Source organism: Oncorhynchus keta, chromosome 1, assembly GCF_023373465.1.
Source record: "Oncorhynchus keta strain PuntledgeMale-10-30-2019 chromosome 1, Oket_V2, whole genome shotgun sequence".
Taxonomy (NCBI): Eukaryota; Metazoa; Chordata; class Actinopteri; order Salmoniformes; family Salmonidae; genus Oncorhynchus; species Oncorhynchus keta.
In genome coordinates, this window is record NC_068421.1 from 43,036,027 (window position 1) to 43,061,042 (window position 25,016).

Here is a 25,016-nt window from a genome sequence, read left to right on the forward strand (position 1 = left end):
TATGTGCAGCTTATGCTCCTCCTTCAGATTCATCATATTATGATGATCAGTTTTTTGATAATCTCCATACAGAAATCATTACATTTAAAGGCAGAGGGTGAAGTGCTTCTTTGTGGAGATTTCAATGTAAGGACAGGTTCTGAGCCTGACTACACTGATGCGGGAGGTAACCACCACATATTTGGACACCCCTCCTTGTACAGTAGCCCTATTATAACTAATAGAAACAGTCCTGACCAAATACTGAACAAAAATGGGAAGGAGTTAGTGCATCTCTGTCGAGCCTTAATGGTAGAATTAGAGGGGACTCTTTAGGTCAGTTTGCTTACTGCTCAGCTCTTGGGACAAGTGTAGTCGATTGTGCCATCACTGACATTGACCCCTCCTCCATTAGTGCATTCACTGTCAGACCCCAGAGTCCATTGTCAGATCACACTCAGATCAACATGTTTCTGAAGAAATTAACCAGCTATATTCATTAAAAAAAACAGACAAATTAACTCTACAACATAAACCAATCGTACAGACGGGCTCAAACATTGAACTCAAATGAAATGATGAACTCTATACAGTTCTTCAATAACTCACAGTACCAAAACAATAAAGGTGGCGTATATTCGGCTACTCAAAACATCAACTGCATATTCCAAAAGCAGCATCGAAAGCAAATTTGAGAAAACCAAAGAAATGCAACATCAGAAACAAAAAAACAAAATGTTTCTGAGAAATGGTTTGATGATGAATGTACAACAATTAGAAAACACCTAAGACAAATGTCAAACGAAAAACATAAGCAGCAATACAACCCAGAGCTACGCTATGAATACTTTGAAACTCTGAAACAGTATAAACAAACACTGAAACGCAAGGAATTGAATTATACCAACAAGACACTTGATGAAATTGAAAACGCAATTGACCAAAATCAGTTCTGGGACATGTGGAACAATTTAAGCACGACAAAAGACACAAGAATTAGCCAAACATGATGTATGAATTTGGAAAACTTATTTTGATAATCTATACAAAAACATCCCACAAAAAGACAGAACCAATTAGAAATTAAAGAAAAATTGAACATCCTTGAATCAGTCATTAAAAACATCCAAAATCCATTAGATTACCCAATAACCCAACGAAAACTAAATGAAAAGCTCAAAACGATGAAATCAAATAAGTATTGTGGTCTTGATGACATCAGACATGAAATGCTGAAAAACAGCACACCTTAGTTGCAAAATGCTGTGCTTATTAAACTGTTCAACATGGTATTAACTTGCTGCTTTCCTGATGTCTGGAACCAGGGGTTCATCTCCCCTATCCACCAAAGTGGAGACAAATCAGAACCCAAAAATTACAAGGGAATTTGTGTAAACAGCAACTTGGGAAAGGTTTTCTGTAGCATTTTGAATTCAAGAATTCAAACCTTTCTTCAAGAAAAAATGTAATAAGTAAATGTCAAAATGGCTTTCTTACTAACCATCGCACTACTGACCATATATACACTTTACACACACTAATTAATAAACATGTCCAGAAAAAAAGAGGGCAAAATCTTTGCTTGCTTTATTGACTTTAAAAAAGGATTTGATTCTATTTGGCACGAAGGACTATTCTACAAAATTCTCCAAAGTGGGCTTGGTGGTAAGGTGTATGACTAAATAAAATGTATATACACAGAAAACAAGTGTGCAATAAAAATCAAAAACCAAAGAACAGAATTATTTTCACAATATTGCGGTGTGAGACAAGGCTGCAGTTTGAGTCCAAATCTTTTCAACATTTATATCAATGGACCCCAGGACTCGCACTATTTGACACAGAGGTGAAATACCTGCTATATGCTGATGATTTGGTACAACTATCACCAACCAAAGAGGGTCTTCAACAGAACATTAATATTCTAGAGCAATATTGACATAATTGGGCCCTGGCAGTAAATTTCCCAAAAATGAAAATCATGATTTTCCAAAAAAAAACAGATGTCAGTAGCACAATTATAAATTCACCCTGAACAACACCATAATTGAACACACAAAAAATGGCACCTACATTGGTCGAACCATATCTGCATCGGGAAACTTTAATATGGCACTGAATGCACTCAATGAAAAATCCTGCAGAGCATTGTATGCAATAAAAATACAATTATTCAAAATCAACATCCCAATTAGAATTTGGACCAAAATATTTGACCGTGTAATCCTACCAATAGCACTTTACGGAAGTGAGGTTTGGGGGCCACTTATTAAACTGGACTTTAAAATGTGGGACAAACATCCAATTGAATAATTCTGTCGGGAAATTCTACAAGTCCAGATAAATACACCAACTAATGCATGTAGGGCAGAATTGGGCCGCTTTCCAGTGGTAATGAAAATACAGAAAATATCATTATAATTGTGGCTACATCTAAATTCAAGTCCAAATTCAAGTCTGCAATTTAAAGCACAGAAACGAGCCCTCTCAGTCAGCTGGTGTTGGATCTCACCAACCAAGCTGACACCAGCACTGCTTCAAAAGAAATAAACAAAATCATTCCAATAAAAAAAATCATGAACCTATCAAACGACTCATATTTACAACATTGGAAAAACTAAACAAAATCCCAAAGCCGACTAAATTGTTATCTGACTCTAAACAGAGAATATGAATTGGCTGATTATCTCTACTCTGTCAGAGATACGAAGCAGAGACAGATCCTTACCAAGTACAGGCTGAGTGACCACCAATTGGCAATAGAAACCGGCAGACATAAAAAGACATGGCTACCAAAAGAGGAGCATGTATGTGGTCAGAAACAGAGATGAACTTTCTCCTTTACTGTGGTAAGTAAATCTCACAAAGAGATTCATTATTCACAGAAATGACTACATTTATTCAAAATTTTAACTTATTAAATCCAGAGGAAAAACTAAAGAGAGAGACAGAGGCAGAGACACAGAGACACAGAGACACACACACACAAACAGAGAGACAGAAACACACACACAGCGAGAGAGAGACAGAGACACACACACACACACACACACACACACACACACACACACACACACACACACACACACACACACACACACACACACACACACACACACACACACACACACACACACACACACACACACACACACACACAGAGACAATGAGAGAGACACACAAACACACACTCACAGAGAGAAAAAGACACACACAACACACAGAGAGAGATCCCCACCCCAACCAGTCAACACCCCCCTGTCAACCATGCCCACACCCCATTTAGGCCCCCTCAGATCAGACCTATGCTCCTCCTGCCCACCCCATGCACCCCACCCCCGCAAAGAGGGCCTCAACATGGAAGTCACACATACACCCAGGTAGTGAGCGGGCAAACAGGCCCAACCCCCACTCTTACATTAGCACAAGCCAATGGCATGTACCAGATGCTCAGCAGGCTCTGCTCACGCTTACTGGCCTGAGGCCAAACCACACGACCAATAATATAATAATAATAATAATAATATAATAATATAATATAATAATAATAATATATGCCATTTAGCAGACGCTTTTATCCAAAGCGACTTACAGTCATGTGTGCATACATTCTACGTATGGGTGGTCCCGGGAATCGAACCCACTACCCTGGCGTTACAAGCGCCATGCTCTACCAACTGAGCTACAGAAGGACCAACAACATAGGACACTTTATGGAACACAAAGCCTTCACTATATCATCCTGGAATATACAAGGCCTGAGGTCATCTGCCTTTGGCCTAAAGAGCAGGAACCCGGACTTCACCAAAGAAATCGGTAATACAGATATTGTCATCCTGCAAGAAACCTGGTATAGAGGAGAAGGACCCACTGGTTGTCCTCTAGGTTACAGAGAGCTGGTAGTCCCATCCACCAAACTACCAGGTGTGAAACAGGGACAGGGACTCAGGGGGTATGCTAATTTGGTATAGAGCAGACCAAACTCACTCCAACTCACTCCATTAAATTAATCAAGACAGGAACATTTTACATTTGGCTAGAAATTCAAAAGAAAATGATCCTAACAGAGAAAAACATCCTCCTGTGTGCTACCTATATCCCCCCACTAGAATCCCCATACTTTAATGAAGACAGCTTCTCTATCCTGGAGGGGGAAATCAATCATTTCCAGGCCCAGGGACATGTACTAGTCTGTGGCGACCTAAATGCCAGAGCCGGACAAGAACCTGACACCCTCAGCACACAGGGGGACAAACACCTGCCTGCAGGTGACAGCATTCCCTCCCCCATATGCCCCCCTAGGCATAACTATGACAACAAAAACGTGTCACAACTCCTGCAGCTCTGTCGCACGCTGGGTATGTACATAGTCAATGGTAGGCTTCGAGGGGACTCCTATGGTAGGTACACCTATAGCTCATCTCTTGGCAGTAGTACTGTAGACTACTTTATCACTGACCTCAACCCAGAGTCTCTCAGAGCGTTCACAGTCAGCCCACTGACACCCCTATCAGACCACAGCAAAATCACAGTCTACTTGAACAGAGCAATACTCAATCATGAGGCATCAAAGCCAAAGGAACTGAGTAACATTAAGAAATGCTATAGATGGAAGGAATGCAGTTTGGAAACCTACCAAAAAACAATTAAGCAACAACAAATTCAATCCCTTTTAGACAATTTCCTGGGTAAAACGTTCCACTGTAATAGTGAAGGTGTAAACTTGGCTGTAGAAAATCTTAACAGTATATTTGACCTCTCAGCTTCCCTATCAAATCTAAAAATCTCAAATAGAAAACCGATGAAAATGAACAATAATTACAAATGGTTTGATGAAGAATGCAAAAATCTATGAAAGAAATTGAGAAACCTGTCCAACCAAAAACATAGAGACCCGGAAATCCTGAGTCTACACCTTCACTATGGTGAATCACTAAAACAATACAGAAATACACTACGGAAAAAGAAGGAACAGCACGTCAGAAATCAGCTCAATGTAATTGAAGAATCTATAGACTCCAACCACTTCTGGAAAAATTGCAATCAACAACACCCCATTTAGGGGAATTATCTATCCAAAATGGAGATGTATGGGTAAACCACTTCTCCAATATTTTTGGCTCTATAACAATGAATAAAGAGCAAAAATATATACAGGATCAAATACAAATCTTAGAATCAACTATTAAAGACTACCAGAACCCACTGGATTCTCCAATTGCCTTGAATGAGCTACAGGACAAAATAAAAACCCTCCAACCCAAAAAGGCATGTGGTGTTGATGGTAATCCTTAATGAAATTATCAAATATTCAGACAACAAATTCCAATTGGCTATACTAAAACTCTTTAACATCGTTAGCTCTGGCATCTTCCCCAATATTTGGAACCAAGGACAGATCACCCCAATCCACAGAAGTGGAGACAAATTTGACCCCAATAACCTCCGTGGGATATGCGTCAACAGCAACCTAGGGAAAATCCTCTGCATTATCATTAACCACAGACTCGTACATTTCCTCAATGAAAACAATGTACTGAGCAAATGTCAAATTGGCTTTTTACCAAATTACCGTACAACAGACCATGTATTCACCCTGCACACCCTAATTGACAACCAAACAAACCGAAACAAAGGCAAAGTCTTCTCATGCTTTGTTGCTATACAAATGAATGGAAAGTGGTGTTGGGGGTAAAACATACGACATTATAAAACAACAACTGTGCGGTTAAAATTGGCAAAAAACACACACAGTTTGTCCCACAGGGCCGTGGGGTGAGACAGGGATGCAGCTTAAGCCCCACCCTCTTCAACATATATATCAACGAATTGGCACGGGCACTAGAAAAGACTGCAGCACCCGGCCTCACCCTACTGGAATCTGAAGTCATATGTCTACTGTTTGCTGATGATCTGGTGCTTCTGCCGCCAACCAAGGAGGGCCTGCAGCAGCACATAGATATTCTGCACAGATTCTGCCAGACCTGGGCCCTGACAGTAAATCTCAGTAAGACCAAAAGTCGCCAGGACCAAAAATACAAATTCCATCTAGACACCATTGCCCTAGAGCACACAAAAAACTATACATACCTTGGCCTAAACATCAGCGCCACAGGTGACTCCCACAAAGCTGTGAACGATCTGAGAGACAAGGCAAGAAGGGCATTCTATGCCATCAAAAGGAACATAACATTCAACATACCAGTTAGGATCTGGCAAAAAATACTTGATTCAGTCATAGAACCCATTGTGAGGTCTGGGGTCTGCTCACCAACCAAGATTTCACAAAATGGGACAAACACCAAATTGAGATGCATGCAGAATTCTGCAAAAATATCCTCCATGCACAACATAGAATACCAAATAATGCATGCAGAGGAGAATTAGGCCGATACCCACTAATTATCAAAATCCAGAAAAGTGCCGTTAAATTCTACAACCACCTAAAAGGAAGTAATTCCCAAACCTTCCATAACAAAGCCATCACCTACAGAGAGATGAACCTGGGGAAGAGTCCCCTAAGCAAGCTGGTCCTGGGGCTCTGTTCACAAACACATCCCACAGAGCCCCAGGACAGCAGCACAATTAGACCCAAGCAATCATGAGAAAACAAAAAGATAGTTACTTGACACATTGGAAAGAATTAACAAAAAAACAGAGCAAACTAGAATGCTATTTGGCCCTGAACAGAGAGTACACAGTGGCAGAATACCTGACCACTGTGACTGACCCAAACTTAAGGAAAGCTTTGACTATGTACAGACTCAGTGAGCATAGCCTTGCTATTGAGAAAGGCCGCCGTAGGCAGACATGGCTCTCAAGAGAAGACAGGCTATGTGTACACTGCCCACAAAATGAGGTGGAAACTGAGCTGCACTTCCTAACCTCCTGCCCAATGTATGACCATATTAGAGACACATATTTCCCTCAGATTACACAGATCCACAAAGAATTCGAAAACAAACCCAATTCTGATGAACTCCCATATCTACTGGGTGGAATTCCACAGTGTGCCATCACAGCAGCAATATTTGTGACCTGTTGCCACAAGAAAAGGGCAACCAGTGAAAAACAAACACCATTGTAAATACAACCCATATTTATGCTTATTTATTTTCCCTTGTGTACTTTAACCATTTGTACATTGTTACAACACTGTATCTATACATAATATGACATTTGTAATGTCTTCATTGTTTTGAAACATCTGTATGTGTAATGTTTACTGTTCATTTTGATTGTTTATTTCACTTTTGTATATTATCTACCTCACTTGCTTTGGCAATGTTAACACATGTTTCCCATGCCAATAAAGCCCCTTGAATTGAATTGAATTGAGAGAGAGAGAGCCACACACACACACACAGAGAGAGAGAGAGAGAGAGAGAGAGAGAGAGAGAGAGAGAGAGAGAGAGAGAGAGAGAGAGAGAGAGAGAGAGAGAGAGAGAGAGAGAGAGACAGAGAAAGAGAGAGAGACACACACACACACACTGAGAGAGAGAGACAGAGAAAGAGAGAGAGACACACACACACAGAGAGAGAGAGAGAGAGAGAGAGAGAGAGAGAGAGAGAGAGAGAGGAGAGAGAGAGTAGGAGAGAGAGAGACACACACACACAGAGAGAGATAGAATAGATGATTAAACAAGCTCGCCCATAAGAGAGAGAGAGAGAGAGGTACATGTGTATATTTATCCAGTAGGGTGGATGGATGCTGCTCCCTGTCTCTCTCTGTGTTTCATCTCTCTGCCTGACTCATGTCTGCTCATGCATCTGCATCACTGCACCCATCTCTCTCTCTCTCCCCTCATTCCCCTCTCACACACAGTCATGTAATGTACAGTTGAAGTCGGAAGTTTACATATATTTTGGTTGGAGTCATTAAAACTCGTTTTTCAACCACTCCACAATTTTGTTGTTAACAAACTATAGTTTTGGCAAGTCGGTTAGGATATCTACTTTGTGCATGACACAAGTCAACAATGACACAATGCATGACACAATTCCAACAATTGTTAACAGACAGATTATTTCACTTATAATTCACTGTATCACAATTCCAGTGGGTCTGAAGTTTACATACACTAAGTTGACTGTGCCGTTAAACAGCTTGGAAAATTCCAGAAAATTATGTCATAGCTTAAGAAGCTTCTGATAACCTAATTGACATAATTTGAGTCAATTGGGGGAGTACCTGTGGATGTATTTCAAGGCCTTCCTTCAAACTCAGTGCCTCTTTGCTTGACATCATGGGAAATTCAAAAGAAATCAGCCAAGACCTCAGAAAGAACATTGTAGACCTCCACAATTCTGGTTCATCCTTGGGAGCAATTTCCAAACGCATGAAGGTTCATCTGTACGCAAGTATAAACACGCAGCCATCATGGGACCACGCAGCCATCATACCCTTCAGGAAGGAGACGCGTTCTGTCTCCTAGAGATGAATGTTCTTTGGTGCAAAAAGTGCAAATCAATCCCGGAACAACAACAAAGGACCTTGTGAAGATGCTGGAGGAAACAGGTACAAAAGTATCTATATCCACAGTAAAACGAGTCCTATATCGACACAACCTGAAAGGCCACTCAGTAAGGAAGAAGCCACTGCTCCAAAACTGCCATAAAAATGCCAGACTACGGTTTGCATCTGCACATGGGGACGAAGATCATACTTTTTGGTGAAATGTCCTCTGGTCTGATTAAACAAAAATAGAACTGTTTGGCCATAATGACCATCGTTAAGTTGTGAGGAGAAAGGGGAGGCTTGCAAGCCGAAGAACACCATCCAAACCGTGAAGCATGGGGGTGGCATCATGATGTTGTGGGGGTGCTTTGCTGCAGGAGGGATTGGTGCACTTAACAAAATAGATGGCATCATGAGGGAGGAAAATGATATATTGGATATATTGAAGCAGCATCTCAAGACATCAGTCAGGAAGGTAAAGCTTGGTCGCAAATGGGGTCTTCCAAATGAACAACGACCTCAAGCATATTTCCAAAGTTGTGGCAAAATGGCTTAAGGACAACAATATCAAGGTATTGGGGTGGCCGTCACAAGGCCCTGACCTTAATCCTAGAGAACATTTGTGGGCAGAACTGAAAAAGTGTGTGTGAGCAAAGAGGCCGACAAACCTGACTCAGTTGCACCAGCTCTGTCAGGAGGAATGGGCCAAAATTGACCCAACTTATTGTGGGAAGCTTGTGGAAGGCTACCTGAGACGTTTGACCCAAGTTAAACAATTTGAAGGCAATGCTACCAAATACTAATTGAGTGTATGTAAACTTCTGACTCACTGGGAATTTCCTAATTCAACGGTGTGTTTTCCTTTCATTGCTAAACTCTCTCTCTCTTTCTCATCGTCTTGCCACTCCTTTGCTTGCCACTCCGTTTGACTTACAGTGTAACGCTCTGCAATTGAACTGTTCTTCATTTCAATATCCATGTCATGAAGTAGCACTGTTTGCTCAAGATCGACGTTGAAATTGGACGTCTGTCCACGTCCTGAAGACATTGGGAAATTCCTTCAAAGCTGTCCTCTTTGGGCAACAGTGAGCGCTGTTACCATCAATTCATCTTGGGTTTCGGGATGGACATAATCCCATTACTCTGGATTCAAAGGTTGTGTTTTCAATCCCAGTGTTTTTCAGTGGTAGATTTGTAATTATTATTATTTTTAAATATATATTTAACCCTAATCCTTGATTTATCCATTCGGAATTAATGACTAAACTTAGTATTTGAACCCAAAACCTCAATAAAGTCCCACAATATGAGGTTGGAGTAATTCTCTGAAATTGGGAAAATGCTGTTAATGCACTTTTAGTGTATGAGCTGTTTTTTATTTTTATTTTATTTCACCTTTATTTAACCAGGTAGGCTAGTTGAGAACAAGTTCTCATTTGCAACTGCGACCTGGCCAAGATAAAGCATAGCAGTGTGAACAGACAACACAGAGTTACACATGGAGTAAACAATTAGCAAGTCAATAACACAGTAGAAAAAAATGGGCAGTCTATATACAATGTGTGCAAAAGGCATGAGGAGGTAGGCGAATAATACAATTTTGCAGATTAACACTGGAGTGATAAATGATCAGATGGGCATGTACAGGTAGAGATATTGGTGTGCAAAAGAGCAGAAAAGTAAATAAATAAAAACAGTATAAAAACAGTATGGGAATGAGGTAGGTGAAAAAGGGTGAGCTATTTACCTATAGACTATGTACAGCTGCAGCGATCGGTTAGCTGCTCGGATAGCTGATGTTTGAAGTTGGTGAGGGAGATAAAAGTCTCCAACTTCAGCGATTTTTGCAATTCGTTCCAGTCACAGGCAGCAGAGTACTGGAACGAAAGGCGGCCAAATGAGGTGTTGGCTTTAGGGATGATCAGTGAGATACACCTGCTGGAGCGCGTGCTACGGATGGGTGTTGCCATCGTGACCAGTGAACTGAGATAAGGCGGAGCTTTACCTAGCATGGACTTGTAAATGACCTGGAGCCAGTGGGTCTGGCGACGAATATGTAGTGAGGGCCAGCCGACTAGAGCATACAAGTCGCAGTGGTGGGTGGTATAAGGTGCTTTAGTGACAAAACGGATGGCACTGTGATAGACTGCATCCAGTTTGCTGAGTAGAGTGTTGGAAGCCATTTTGTAGATGACATCGCCGAAGTCGAGGATCGGTAGGATAGTCAGTTTTACTAGGGTAAGCTTGGCAGCGTGAGTGAAGGAGGCTTTGTTGCGGAATAGAAAGCCGACTCTGGATTTGATTTTTGATTGGAGATGTTTGATGTGAGTCTGGAAGGAGAGTTTGCAGTCTAGCCAGACACCTAGGTACTTATAGATGTCCACATATTCAAGGTTGGAACCAACCAGGGTGGTGATGCTAGTCGGGCATGCGGGTGCAGGCAGCGATCGGTTGAAAAGCATGCATTTGGTTTTACTCGCGTTTAAGAGCAGTTGGAGGCCACGGAAGGAGTGCTGTATGGCATTGAAGCTCGTTTGGAGGTTTGATAGCACAGTGTCCAATGACGGGCCGAAAGTATATAGAATGGTGTCGTCTGCGTAGAGGTGGATCAGGGAATCGCCCGCAGCAAGAGCAACATCATTGATATATACAGAGAAAAGAGTCGGCCCGAGAATTGAACCCTGTGGCATCCCCATAGAGACTGCCAGAGGACCGGACAGCATGCCCTCTGATTTGACACACTGAACTCTGTCTGCAAAGTAATTGGTGAACCAAGCAAGGCAGTCATCCGAAAAACCGAGGCTGTTGAGTCTGCCGATAAGAATTTGGTGATTGACAGAGTCGAAAGCCTTGGCAAGGTCGATGAAGACGGCTGCACAGTACTGTCTTTTATCGATGGCGGTTATGATATCATTTAGTACCTTGAGTGTGGCTGAGGTGCACCCGTGACCGGCTCGGAAACCAGATTGCACAGCGGAGAAGGTACGGTGGGATTCGAGATGGTCAGTGACCTGTTTGTTGACTTGGCTTTCGAAGACCTTAGATAGGCAGGGCAGGATGGATATAGGTCTATAGCAGTTTGGGTCCAGGGTGTCTCCTCCTTTGAAGAGGGGGATGACTGCGGCAGCTTTCAATCCTTGGGGATCTCAGACGATATGAAAGAGAGGTTGAACAGGCTGGTAATAGGGGTTGCGACAATGGCGGCAGATAGTTTCAGAAATAGCGGGTCCAGATTGTCAAGCCCAGCTGATTTGTACGGGTCCAGGTTTTGCAGCTCTTTCAGAACATCTGCTATCTGGATTTGGGTAAAGGAGAACCTGGAGAGGCTTGGGTGAGGAACTACGGGGGGCGGAGCTGTTGGCCGAGGTTGGAGTAGCCAGGCGGAAGGCATGGCCAGCCGTTGAGAAGTGCTTATTGAAGTTTTCGATAATCATGGATTTATCGGTGGAGACCGTGTTTCCTAGCCTCAGTGCAGTGGGCAGCTGGGAGGAGGTGCTCTTGTTCTCCATGGACTTCACAGTGTCCCAGAACTTTTTGGAGTTGGAGCTACAGGATGCAAACTTTTGCCTGAAGAAGCTGGCCTTAGCTTTCCTGACTGACTGCGTGTATTGGTTCCTGACTTCCCTGAACAGTTGCATATCACGGGGCTATTCGATGCTATTGCAGTCCGCCACAGGATGTTTTTGTGCTGGTCGAGGGCAGTCAGGTCTGGAGTGAACCAAGGGCTGTATCTGTTCTTGGTTCTGCATTTTTTGAACGGAGCATGCTTATCCAAAATGGTGAGGAAGTTACTTTTAAAGAATGACCAGGCATCCTCAACTGACGGGATGAGGTCAATGTCCTTCCAGGATACACGGGCCAGGTCGATTAGAAAGGCCTGCTCACAGAAGTGTTTTAGGGAGCGTTTGACAGTGATGAGGGTGGTCGTTTGACTGCGGCTCCGTGGCGGATACAGGCGATGAGGCAGTGATCGCTGAGATCCTGGTTGAAGACAGCGGAGGTATATTTGGAGGGCCAGTTGGTCAGGATGACGTCTATGAGGGTGCCCTTGTTTACAGAGTTAGGGTTGTACCTGGTGGGTTCCTTGATGATTTGCGTGAGATTGAGGGCATCTAGCTTAGATTGTAGGACTGCCGGGGTGTTAAGCATATCCCAGTTTAGGTCACCTAACAGGACAAACTCTGAAGCTAGATGGGGGCGATCAATTCACAAATGGTGTCCAGGGCACAGCTGGGAGCTGACGGGGTCGGTAGCAGGCGGCAACAGTGAGAGACTTGTTTCTGGAGAGAGTAATTTTCAAAATTAGTAGTTCAAACTGTTTGGGTATGGACCTGGAAAGTATGACATTACTTTGCAGGCTATCTCTGCAGTAGACTGCGACTCCGCCCCCTTTGGCAGTTCTATCTTGACGGAAGATGTTATAGTTGGGTATGGAAATCTCTGAATTTTTGGTGGCCTTCCTGAGCCAGGATTCAGACACGGCAAGGACATCAGGGTTAGCAGAGTGTGCTAAAGCAGTGAGTAAAACAAACTTAGGGAGGAGGCTTCTGATGTTGACATGCATAAAACCAAGACTTTTCGATCACAGAAGTCAACAAATGAGGGTACCTGGGGACATGCAGGGCCTGGGTTTACCTCCACATCACCCGCGGAACAGAGAAGGAGTAGTATGAGGGTGCGGCTAAAGGCTATCAAAACTGGTCGCCTAGAGCGTTGGGGGCAGAGGATAAGAGGAGCAGGTTTCTGGGCATGGTAGAATATATTCAGGGCATAATGCGCAGACAGGGGTATGGTGGGGTGCGGGTACAGCGGAGGTAAGCCCAGGCACTGGGTGATGATGAGAGAGGTTGTATCTCTGGACATGCTGGTTGTAATGGGTGAGGTCACCGCATGTGTGGGGGGTGGGACAAAGGAGGTAACAGGGGTATGCAGAGTGGATCTAGGGGCTCCATTGTGAACTAAAACAATGATAACTAACCTGAACAACAGTATACAAGGCATATTGACATTTGGGAGAGACATACAGCGAGGCATACAGTAATCACAGGTGTTGAATTGGGAAAGCTAGCTAAAAACAGTAGGCGAGGCTAATCAGCTAGCACAACAAACAGCAGGTAAAATGGCGTTGACTAGGCAACTGGGCCGACAGATAAAACAAACAAGCAGAATGGAGTACCGTGATTAATGGACAGTCCAGCGTGCGTCAGCTATGTAGCCAAGAGATCAGTGTCCAGGGGGCAGCGGTGGATGGGCAGGGAAGCTGGGCTGGCGAGTGTTATCCAGGTTTAAAAAAATAATAATAATAATAATTTTTAAAATTTTTAAAAAAAAATAAAATAAAAAAATAACAATGACTAAATAGCTTGTAGCTAGTTAGCTGGTTAACGTCTGGAGGTTCTTGAGTGTGTCATAAAAATAAAATAAAAATTAAAGGTGATAGCGATTCCGTATCACAGTGGGTGAGGCAGGTTTCCGGAAGGTATAAACAAAATAAAAATCAAAGAGAGATAGAAAGTAAATGGGTTCAGAGTGTTTGGAATGCAGTGAGCCAGATGGTTAGCAGGCCTGTGCTAACAAGCTAACAGTTCGTAGGCCCGGGCTAGACAAGCTAACCGTTAGCAGGCCGAATTAGCAAGCAGGGAGATAGCGAGGGCTAGAGAGCTAACCTTTGGGGGACGTCGCGATGGGGTGAGTCTGTTTATTCCTCTTCTTGCGGTGACATCGACAGACCGGTCGTGGGCCCGGGTAATTGTAGCCCAGGAGTATGCTACAGGTGCTCTAGTACGCTAGGTGAGCTGGAGACACAGCGTTTCAGAAAGCTCGCGGGCCTTGGCCAGCAGATGGATCTTTGGCGATGTCGCAACGAAAAAGCCTGTTGAAACCACCTCGGACGATTATGTCGGCGGACCAGTCGTGATGGATCGGCGGGGCTCCGTGTCGGCAGTAAAGGGTCCAGGCCAATTGGCAAAAGAGGTATTGTTGGGCCTCTTCGGCTAGTCGGGAGATGGGCTTAGCTCAAGGCTAACTGTAGCTTGTTTTGGGACAGAGACGTTAGCCAGGAGTAGCCACTCGGATTGCAGCTAGCTAGTTGCGATGATCCGGTGTAAAGGTTCAGAGCTTGCGGTAGGAATCCGGAGATGTGGTAGAGAAAGAGCAGTCTGATATGCTCTGGGTTGATGTCGCTGGTGTCCTAGTTAGCTTTGAAGACCGCTAGCAATGGCTAACTGAGTAGTAGCTAGTTAGCTGGCTAGCTTCTGACGGTTCTAAAGTAAAGTATAGAAAAAGCAGATCCGTACCACATTGGGTGATGCGGGTTGCAGGAGAGTATATTCAGCTCTAGTTTGAAAGTGAGATTAAAATATGTACGAAATATATACAGAAAAAAAAAAACGAAGAAAACTATATTTACACTAGACAGGACGGGACAAGACAAAACACACGTCCGATTGCTACGCCATCTTGGATACAGATGGCGTTTTTTTTAAACGAATAAACATTTTACAGCCAGAAATGTCTGCCTGTTTCGGTTGGATGGCGTTTCGGACCGCCTGGCGATATCACCAGGTGGTAAATTAGTTAGTAGACCAATAAAATGAGAGTTCCAAAACCTCTCTGCCAATAACAGCTAGTTTTCAATTTTTCCCTCCCCACTCAGACCACTCCCAGACAGACCTAGTAAAATTTTTGAGAATTTGCTCTTTGTGGAGAAGCCATTTTTGTTTCTCTTTGACCATTTGAATGGAAAGCGATCACAGTAAGAGGTGCTTTGTTGTTACGCTGAAATAATATTTGATCGTGAGATAAAAACAGCTGCGTTGGACCTTCAGCCCTTAACTTTTCAAATTTGACGTTTTGGAGCAACGTCAGAAATTTGCTGTTTGGAGAAACGTGAATAAACATCAGTGTCTGAAATCAAATTGGTAAAACCGTGAGATTATGTGTTGTTATGTACGCACAGAACCGCAACCCAAATGTACCCATGGGGATAATAAAGTCATTATCTTATCATTAACTTAAGTGTTGTTCAGTGTCATCTCTGTCAGATGAAAACCTTGCAACTCCATTTTTCTTTGCCATTTTTTATTTGATTTTACATAAAGCAGTGACTCCTCTCAATGTGCTCTGGTACAGTTCATGACTATAGGACCAAGAAAATATATTCAAAATAGCTTCGGAATTTTCCTTTATTGTAAAAATATGTCTGTTTCTTTTCTCCTGAAAACCTTCTGTTTTTTTGGAGATGGAAGGTTTGTGTAAGTTTATAGAAAATATTAGCATTCTATCTCATCTATCATCAGCGTTTCGATCTCAGTGTCCCATAGTCGGGGCGGCAGGGTAGCCTAGTGTACAAAATCTGTCGTTCTGCCCCTGAACAGGCAGTTAAGCCACTGTTCCTAGGCCGTCATTGAAAATAAGAATTTGTTCTTAACTGACTTGCCTAGTAAAATAGGTCAAATAAAATAAAAAATAAAAAAAATAGTCCCACTATGTAGTTGTCACGATCCTTTGTAGAGACAGACCAAGGACAACAGTGAAACTTTGCAAAAACAAACATACGAAACAACAAACCGTGACAACAGAGTTGCTACATCACTTACTCAAAACAATATCCCATAAACACACAGGTGGAAAAATTCTACTTAAGTATGATCCCCAATTAGAGACAATGATAGCTAGCTGCCTCTAATTGGGAATCATACCAACACACCAACATAGAAAAAACAAACTGGAACCCCACGTAGAAAATATGAACTAGACTAAATCCCTAGTCACGCCCCGACCTACTCTACCATAGAAAATAAAGGCTTCCTATGGTCAGGACGTGACGGTAGTAGGTTTTAGTTGATTCCGATTGGTTGCATAACAGTGGGTCTTTGCCTGGCCAATATATATTCGTTTGGTTGGTAAGCTGCTCTCAGATCAGCCGACTGAAGACTATTTTCAGTGACGAGGGTTCTCTCTATTTCAGTGCTCATGCGTTTCTCGGGGACTTGACATGCACCTGGAATCAAAGTGCTATTTTCCTTACCAATGGGATGTGGCCTAATTCGACTGCATTTGCATTATTTGAATTCCTCCCTTGTCATCCTCAAAGCGTGTTAGGAGGATCTCTCTCTCCCTCTGACCCGAAGTGAACTGCCAATGTGTCACATTTACTCCCTCACCTCCCACATTTACTCCCGCACTATCCATCACCTCCCTGATCACCTCCCTATATCCATCACCTCCCTGATCACCTCCCCTATATCCATCACCTCCCTGATCACCTCCCCTATTTCCATCACCTCCCTGATCACCTCCCCTATATCCATCACCTTCCCTATATCCATCACCGCCCTGATTACCTCCCCTATATCCATCATCTCCCTGATCACCTCCCCTATATCCATCACCTCCCTGATCACCTCCCCTATATCCATCACCTCCCTGATCACCTCCCTATATCCATCACCTCCCCTATATCCATCACCTCCCTGATTACCTCCCCTATTTCCATCACCTCCCTGATCACCTCCCTATATCCATCACCTCCCTGATCACCTCCCTATATCCATCACCTCCCCTATATCCATCACCTCCTGATTACCTCCCCTATATCCATCACCTCCCTGATTACCTCCCCTATATCCATCACCTCCCTGATTACCTCCCCTATATCCATCACCTCCCTGATCACCTCCCCTATATCCATCACCTCCCTTGATTACCTCCCATATATCCATCACCTCCCTAATCACCTCCCCTATATCCATCACCTCCCTGATCACCTCCCCTATATCCATCACTTCCCTGATCACCTCCCCTATATCCATCATCTCCCTATATTCATCACCTCCCTGATCACCTCCCCTATATCCATCACCTCCCTGATTACCTCCACTATATCCATCACCTCCCTGATTATCTCCCTTATATCCATCACCTCCCTGATTACCTCCCCTATATCCATCACCTCCCTGAGCACCTCCCTATATCCATCACCTCCCTGATCACCTCCCCTATATCCATCACCTCCCTGATTACCTTCCCTATATCCATCACCTCCCGGATTATCTCCCTATATCCATCACCTCCCTGATTACCTCCCTATATCCATCAACTCCCGGATTATCTCCTCTATATCCATCACCTCCCTGATCACCTCCCCTATATCCATCACCTCCCTGATCACCTCCCCTATATCCATCACCTTCCCTATATCCATCACCTCCCTGATTACCTCCCCTATATCCATCACCTCCCTGATCACCTCCCCTATATCCATCACCTCCCTGATCACCTCCCCTATATCCATCACCTCCCTGATCACCTCCCCTATATCCATCACCTCCCTGATTACCTCCCCTATTTCCATCACCTCCCTGATCATCTCCCCTATATCCATCACCTCCCTGATCACCTCCCCTATATCCATCACCTCCCCTATATCCATCACCTCCTGATTACCTCCCTATATCCATCACCTCCCTGATCACCTCCCCTATATCCATCACCTCCCTGATTACCTCCACTATATCCATCACCTCCCTGATTATCTCCCCTATATCCATCACCTCCCTGATTACCTCCCCTATATCCATCACCTCCCTGAGCACCTCCCTATATCCATCACCTCCCTGATCACCTCCCCTATATCCATCACCCCCTGATTACCTCCCTATATCCATCACCTCCCGGATTATCTCCCTATATCCATCACCTCCCCTATATCCATCACCTCCCTGATTACCTCCACTATATCCATCACCTCCCTGATTACCTCCCCTATATCCATCACCTCCCTAATCACCTCCCTATATCCATCACCTCCCTGATCACCTCCCCTATATCCATCATCTCCCTGATTACCTCCCCTATATCCATCATCCCCTGATCACCTCCCCTATATCCATAACCTCCCTGATTACCTCCCCTATATCCATCATCTCCTGATCACCTCCCTGATTACCTCCCCTATATCCATCACCTCCCTGATCACCTCCCCTATATCCATCATCTCCCTGATTACCTCCCCTATATCCATAATCCCCCTGATCACCTCCCCTATATCCATAACCTCCCTGATCACCTCCCCTATATCCATAACCTCCCTGATTACCTCCCCTATATCCATCATCTCCCTGATCACCTCCCCTATATCCATCACCTCCCTGATCACCTCCCCTATATCCATCACCTCCCTGATCACCTCCCCTATATCCATCACCTCCCCTATATCCATCACCTCCCTGATTACCTCCCCTATTTCCATCACCTCCCTGATCACCTCCCCTATATCCATCACCTCCCTGATCACCTCCCCTATATCCATCACCTCCCCTATATCCATCACCTCCCTGATTACCTCCCTATATCCATCACCTCCCTGATTACCTCCCTATATCCATCACCTCCCGGATTATCTCCCCTATATCCATCACCTCCCCTATATCCATCACCTCCCTGATTACCTCCACTATATCCATCACCTCCCTGATTACCTCCCCTATATCCATCACCTCCCTAATCACCTCCCTATATCCATCACCTCCCTGATCACCTCCCCTATATCCATCATCTCCCTGATTACCTCCCCTATATCCATCATCCCCCTGATCACCTCCCCTATATCCATAACCTCCCTGATTACCTCCCCTATATCCATCATCTCCCTGATCACCTCCTGATTACCTCCCCTATATCCATCACCTCCCTGATCACCTCCCCTATATCCATCATCTCCCTGATTACCTCCCCTATATCCATCATCCCCTGATCACCTCCCCTATATCCATAACCTCCCTGATCACCTCCCCTATATCCATAACCTCCCTGATTACCTCCCCTATATCCATCATCTCCCTGATCGCCTCCCCTATATCCATCACCTCCCTGATCACCTCCCCTATATCCATCACCTCCCTGATCACCTCCCCTATATCCATCACCTCCCCTATATCCATCACCTCCCTGATTACCTCCCTATTTCCATCACCTCCCTGATCACCTCCCCTATATCCATCACCTCCCCTATATCCATCACCTCCCTGATTACCTCCCCTATATCCATCACCTCCCTGATTACCTCCCCTATATCCATCACCTCCCTGATTACCTCCCCTATATCCATCACCTCCCTGATCACCTCCCCTATATCCATCACCTCCCTTGATTACCTCCCATATATCCATCACCTCCTAATCGCCTCCCCTATATCCATCACCTCCCTGATCACCTCCCCTATATCCATCACCTCCCTGATTACCTCCCTATATCCATCACCTCCCTGATCACCTCCCCTATATCCATCACCTCCCTGATTACCTCCCTATATCCATCACCTCCCTAATCACCTCCCTATATCCATCACCTCCCTGATCACCTCCCCTATATCCATCACTTCCCTGATCACCTCCCCTATATCCATCATCTCCCTATATCCATCACCTCCCTGATCACCTCCCCTATATCCATCACCTCCCTTATTACCTCCACTATATCCATCAACTCCTGATTACCTCCCCTATATCCATCACCTCCCTGAGCACCTCCCCTATATCCATCACCTCCCTGATCACCTCCCTATATCCATCACCTCCCTGATTACCTCCCCTATATCCATCACCTCCCTAATCACCTCCCTATATCCATCACCTCCCTGATTACCTCCCCTATATCCATCATCTCCTGATCACCTCCCCTATATCCATCATCTCCTGATTACCTCCCCTATATCCATCACCTCCCTGATCACCTCCCTATATCCATCACCTCCCTGATTACCTCCCCTATATCCATCACCTCCCTGATCACCTCCCCTATATCCATCACCTCCCTGATTACCTCCCCTATATCCATCACCCCCTAATCACCTCCCCTATATCCATCACCTCCCTGATCACCTCCCTATATCCATCACTTCCCTGATCACCTCCCCTATATCCATCACCTCCCTGATCACCTCCCTATATCCATCACCTCCCTGATTACCTCCCCTATATCCATCACCTCCCTAATCACCTCCACTATATCCATCACCTCCCTGATCACCTCCCCTATATCCATCACTTCCCTGATCACCTCCCTATATCCATCATCTCCCTATATCCATCACCTCCCTGATCACCTCCCCTATATCCATCACCTCCCTTATTACCTCCACTATATCCATCACCTCCCTGATTACCTCCCCTATATCCATCACCTCCCTGAGCACCTCCCCTATATCCATCACCTCCTGATCACCTCCCCTATATCCATCACCTCCTGATTACCTCCCCTATATCCATCACCTCCCGGATTATCTCCCCTATATCCATCACCTCCCTGATTACCTCCCCTATATCCATCACCTCCCTAATCACCTCCCCTATATCCATCACCTCCCTGATTACCTCCCTATATCCATCATCTCCTGATCACCTCCCCTATATCCATCATCTCCTGATTACCTCCCTATATCCATCACCTCCCTGATCACCTCCCCTATATCCATCACCTCCCTGATTACCTCCCCTATATCCATCACCTCCCTGATCACCTCCCCTATATCCATCACCTCCCTGATTACCTCCCCTATATCCATCACCTCCCTAATCACCTCCCCTATATCCATCACCTCCCTGATCACCTCCCCTATATCCATCACTTCCCTGATCACCTCCCTATATCCATCATCTCCCTATATCCATCACCTCCCTGATCACCTCCCTATATCCATCACCTCCCTTATTACCTCCACTATATCCATCACCTCCCTGATTACCTCCCCTATATCCATCACCTCCCTGAGCACCTCCCCTATATCCATCACCTCCCTGATCACCTCCCCTATATCCATCACCTCCCTGATTACCTCCCCTATATCCATCACCTCCCGGATTATCTCCCCTATATCCATCACCTCCTGATTACCTCCCCTATATCCATCATCTCCTGATCACCTCCCTGATTACCTCCCCTATATCCATCACCTCCCTGATCACCTCCCCTATATCCATCATCTCCTGATTACCTCCCCTATATCCATCATCCCCTGATCACCTCCCCTATATCCATAACCTCCTGATCACCTCCCCTATATCCATCACCTCCTGATCACCTCCCCTATATCCATCATCTCCTGATTACCTCCCCTATATCCATCATCCCCCTGATCACCTCCTCTATATCCTTAACCTCCCTGATTACCTCCCCTATATCATCATCTCCCTGATCACCTCCCTGATTACCTCCCTATATCCATCATCTCCCTGATCACCTCCCTATATCCATCACCTCCCTGATCACCTCCCCTATATCCATCACCTCCCTATATCCATCACCTCCCTGATTACCTCCCCTATATCCATCACCTCCCTGATTACCTCCCCTATATCATCATCTCCTGATCACCTCCCTGATTACCTCCCCTATATCCATCATCTCCCTGATCACCTCCCCTATATCCATCACCTCCCTGATCACCTCCCCTATATCCATCACCTCCCCTATATCCTTCACCTCCCTGATTACCTCCCCTATATCCATCACCTCCCTGATCACCTCCCCTATATCCATCACCTCCCTGATTACCTCCCCTATATCCATCACCTCCCTGATTACCTCCCTATATCCATCACCTCCCTGATCACCTCCCTATATCCATCATCTCCTGATTACCTCCCCTATATCCATCATCCCCTGATCACCTCCCCTATATCCATAACCTCCCTGATCACCTCCCCTATATCCATAACCTCCCTGATTACCTCCCCTATATCCATCATCTCCCTGATCACCTCCCTGATTACCTCCCCTATATCCATCACCTCCCTGATCTCCCCTATATCCATCACCTCCCTGATTACCTCCCCTATATCCATCACCTCCCTAATCACCTCCCCTATATCCATCACCTCCCTGATTACCTCCCCTATATCCATCATCTCCTGATCACCTCCCTATATCCATCATCTCCTGATTATCCTATATCCATCACCTCCCTGATCACCTCCCCTATATCCATCACCTCCCTGATTACCTCCCCTATATCCATCACCTCCTGATCACCTCCCTATATCCATCACCTCCCTGATTACCTCCCTATATCCATCACCCCCCTAATCACCTCCCCTATATCCATCACCTCCCTGATCACCTCCCCTATATCCATCACTTCCCTGATCACCTCCCCTATATCCATCACCTCCCTGATCACCTCCCCTATATCCATCACCTCCCTGATTACCTCCCTATATCCATCACCTCCCTAATCACCTCCACTATATCCATCACCTCCCTGATCACCTCCCCTATATCCATCACTTCCCTGATCACCTCCCTATATCCATCATCTCCCTATATCCATCACCTCCTGATCACCTCCCCTATATCCATCACCTCCCTTATTACCTCCACTATATCCATCACCTCCCTGATTACCTCCCCTATATCCATCACCTCCCTGAGCACCTCCCCTATATCCATCACCTCCTGATCACCTCCCTATATCCATCACCTCCCTGATTACCTCCCCTATATCCATCACCTCCCGGATTATCTCCCCTATATCCATCACCTCCCTGATTACCTCCCCTATATCCATCACCTCCCTAATCTCCCTATATCCATCACCTCCTGATTACCTCCCTATATCCATCATCTCCCTGATCACCTCCCCTATATCCATCATCTCCCTGATTACCTCCCTATATCCATCACCTCTGATCACCTCCCCTATATCCATCACCCCCTGATTACCTCCCCTATATCCATCACCTCCCTGATCATCTATATCCATCACCTCCCTGATTACCTCCCCTATATCCATCACCTCCCTAATCACCTCCCCTATATCCATCACCTCCTGATCACCTCCCCTATATCCATCACCCCTGATCACCTCCCTATATCCATCATCTCCCTATATCCATCACCTCCCTGATCACCTCCCCTATATCCATCACCTCCTTATTACCTCCACTATATCCATCACCTCCCTGATTACCTCCCTATATCCATCACCTCCCCTGAGCACCTCCCCTATATCCATCACCTCCTGATCACCTCCCCTATATCCATCACCTCCTGATTCCTCCCTATATCCATCACCTCCCGGATTATCTCCCTATATCCATCACCTCCCTGATTACCTCCCCTATATCCATCATCTCCTGATCACCTCCCTGATTACCTCCCCTATATCCATCACCTCCCTGATCACCTCCCTATATCCATCATCTCCCTGATTACCTCCCCTATATCCATCATCCCCTGATCACCTCCCCTATATCCATAACCTCCCTGATCACCTCCCCCTATATCCATCACCTCCTGATCACCTCCCCTATATCCATCATCTCCTGATTACCTCCCCTATATCCATCATCCCCCTGATCACCTCCTCTATATCCTTAACCTCCCTGATTACCTCCCTATATCCATCATCTCCTGATCACCTCCCTGATTACCTCCCCTATATCCATCATCTCCTGATCACCTCCCCTATATCCATCACCTCCCTGATCACCTCCCCTATATCCATCACCTCCCTATATCCATCACCTCCTGATTACCTCCCTATATCCATCACCTCCTGATTACCTCCCCTATATCCATCATCTCCTGATCACCTCTGATTACCTCCCCTATATCCATCATCTCCCTGATCACCTCCCTATATCCATCACCTCCTGATCACCTCCCTATATCCATCACCTCCCTATATCCTTCACCTCCCTGATTACCTCCCCTATATCCATCACCTCCCTGATCACCTCCCTATATCCATCACCTCCCTGATTACCTCCCCTATATCCATCACCTCCCTGATTACCTCCCCTATATCCATCACCTCCCTGATTCACCTCCCCTATATCCATCATCTCCCTGATTACCTCCCCTATATCCATCATCCCCCTGATCACCTCCCCTATATCCATAACCTCCCTGATCACCTCCCCTATATCCATAACCTCCTGATTACCTCCCCTATATCCATCATCTCCCTGATCACCTCCCTGATTACCTCCCCTATATCCATCATCTCCTGATCACCTCCCCTATATCCATCATCTCCCTGATTACCTCCCCTATATCCATCATCCCCCTGATCTCCCCTATATCCATCACCTCCCTAATCACCTCCCTATATCCATCACCTCCCTGATCACCTCCCCTATATCCATCATCTCCCTGATTACCTCCCTATATCCATCATCCCCTGATCACCTCCCCTATATCCATAACCTCCCTGATTACCTCCCTATATCCATCATCTCCTGATCACCTCCCTGATTACCTCCCTATATCCATCATCTCCCTGATCACCTCCCTATATCCATCACCTCCCTGATCACCTCCCCTATATCCATCACCTCCCCTATATCCATCACCTCCCTGATTACCTCCCCTATATCCATCACCTCCCTGATCACCTCCCCTATATCCATCACCTCCCTGATTACCTCCCCTATATCCATCACCTCCCTGATCACCTCCCTATATCCATCACCTCCCTGATTACCTCCCCTATATCCATCACCTCCCTAATCACCTCCCCCATATATCCATCACCTCCCTGATCACCTCCCCTATATCCATCACTTCCCTGATCACC

General features: G+C 45.2%; 1 protein-coding gene and 1 long non-coding RNA gene across 7 annotated transcripts in view; one reads left to right on the forward strand and one right to left on the reverse strand.

Annotated features, from left to right (window-relative positions):
- The window catches only part of LOC118376447 (cell adhesion molecule DSCAML1), a 201,554-nt gene that overhangs the window by 45,201 nt on the left and 131,337 nt on the right, over positions 1-25,016 (forward strand). The window lies entirely within an intron of this gene.
- LOC127931812 (uncharacterized) lies at positions 18,899-21,903 on the reverse strand. The gene is made up of 5 exons (XR_008143121.1): positions 21,812-21,903; positions 20,692-20,799; positions 19,473-19,532; positions 19,198-19,365; positions 18,899-19,037 (listed from the first exon to the last, which is right to left on the reverse strand). It is a non-coding gene; the product is annotated as an uncharacterized LOC127931812 (long non-coding RNA).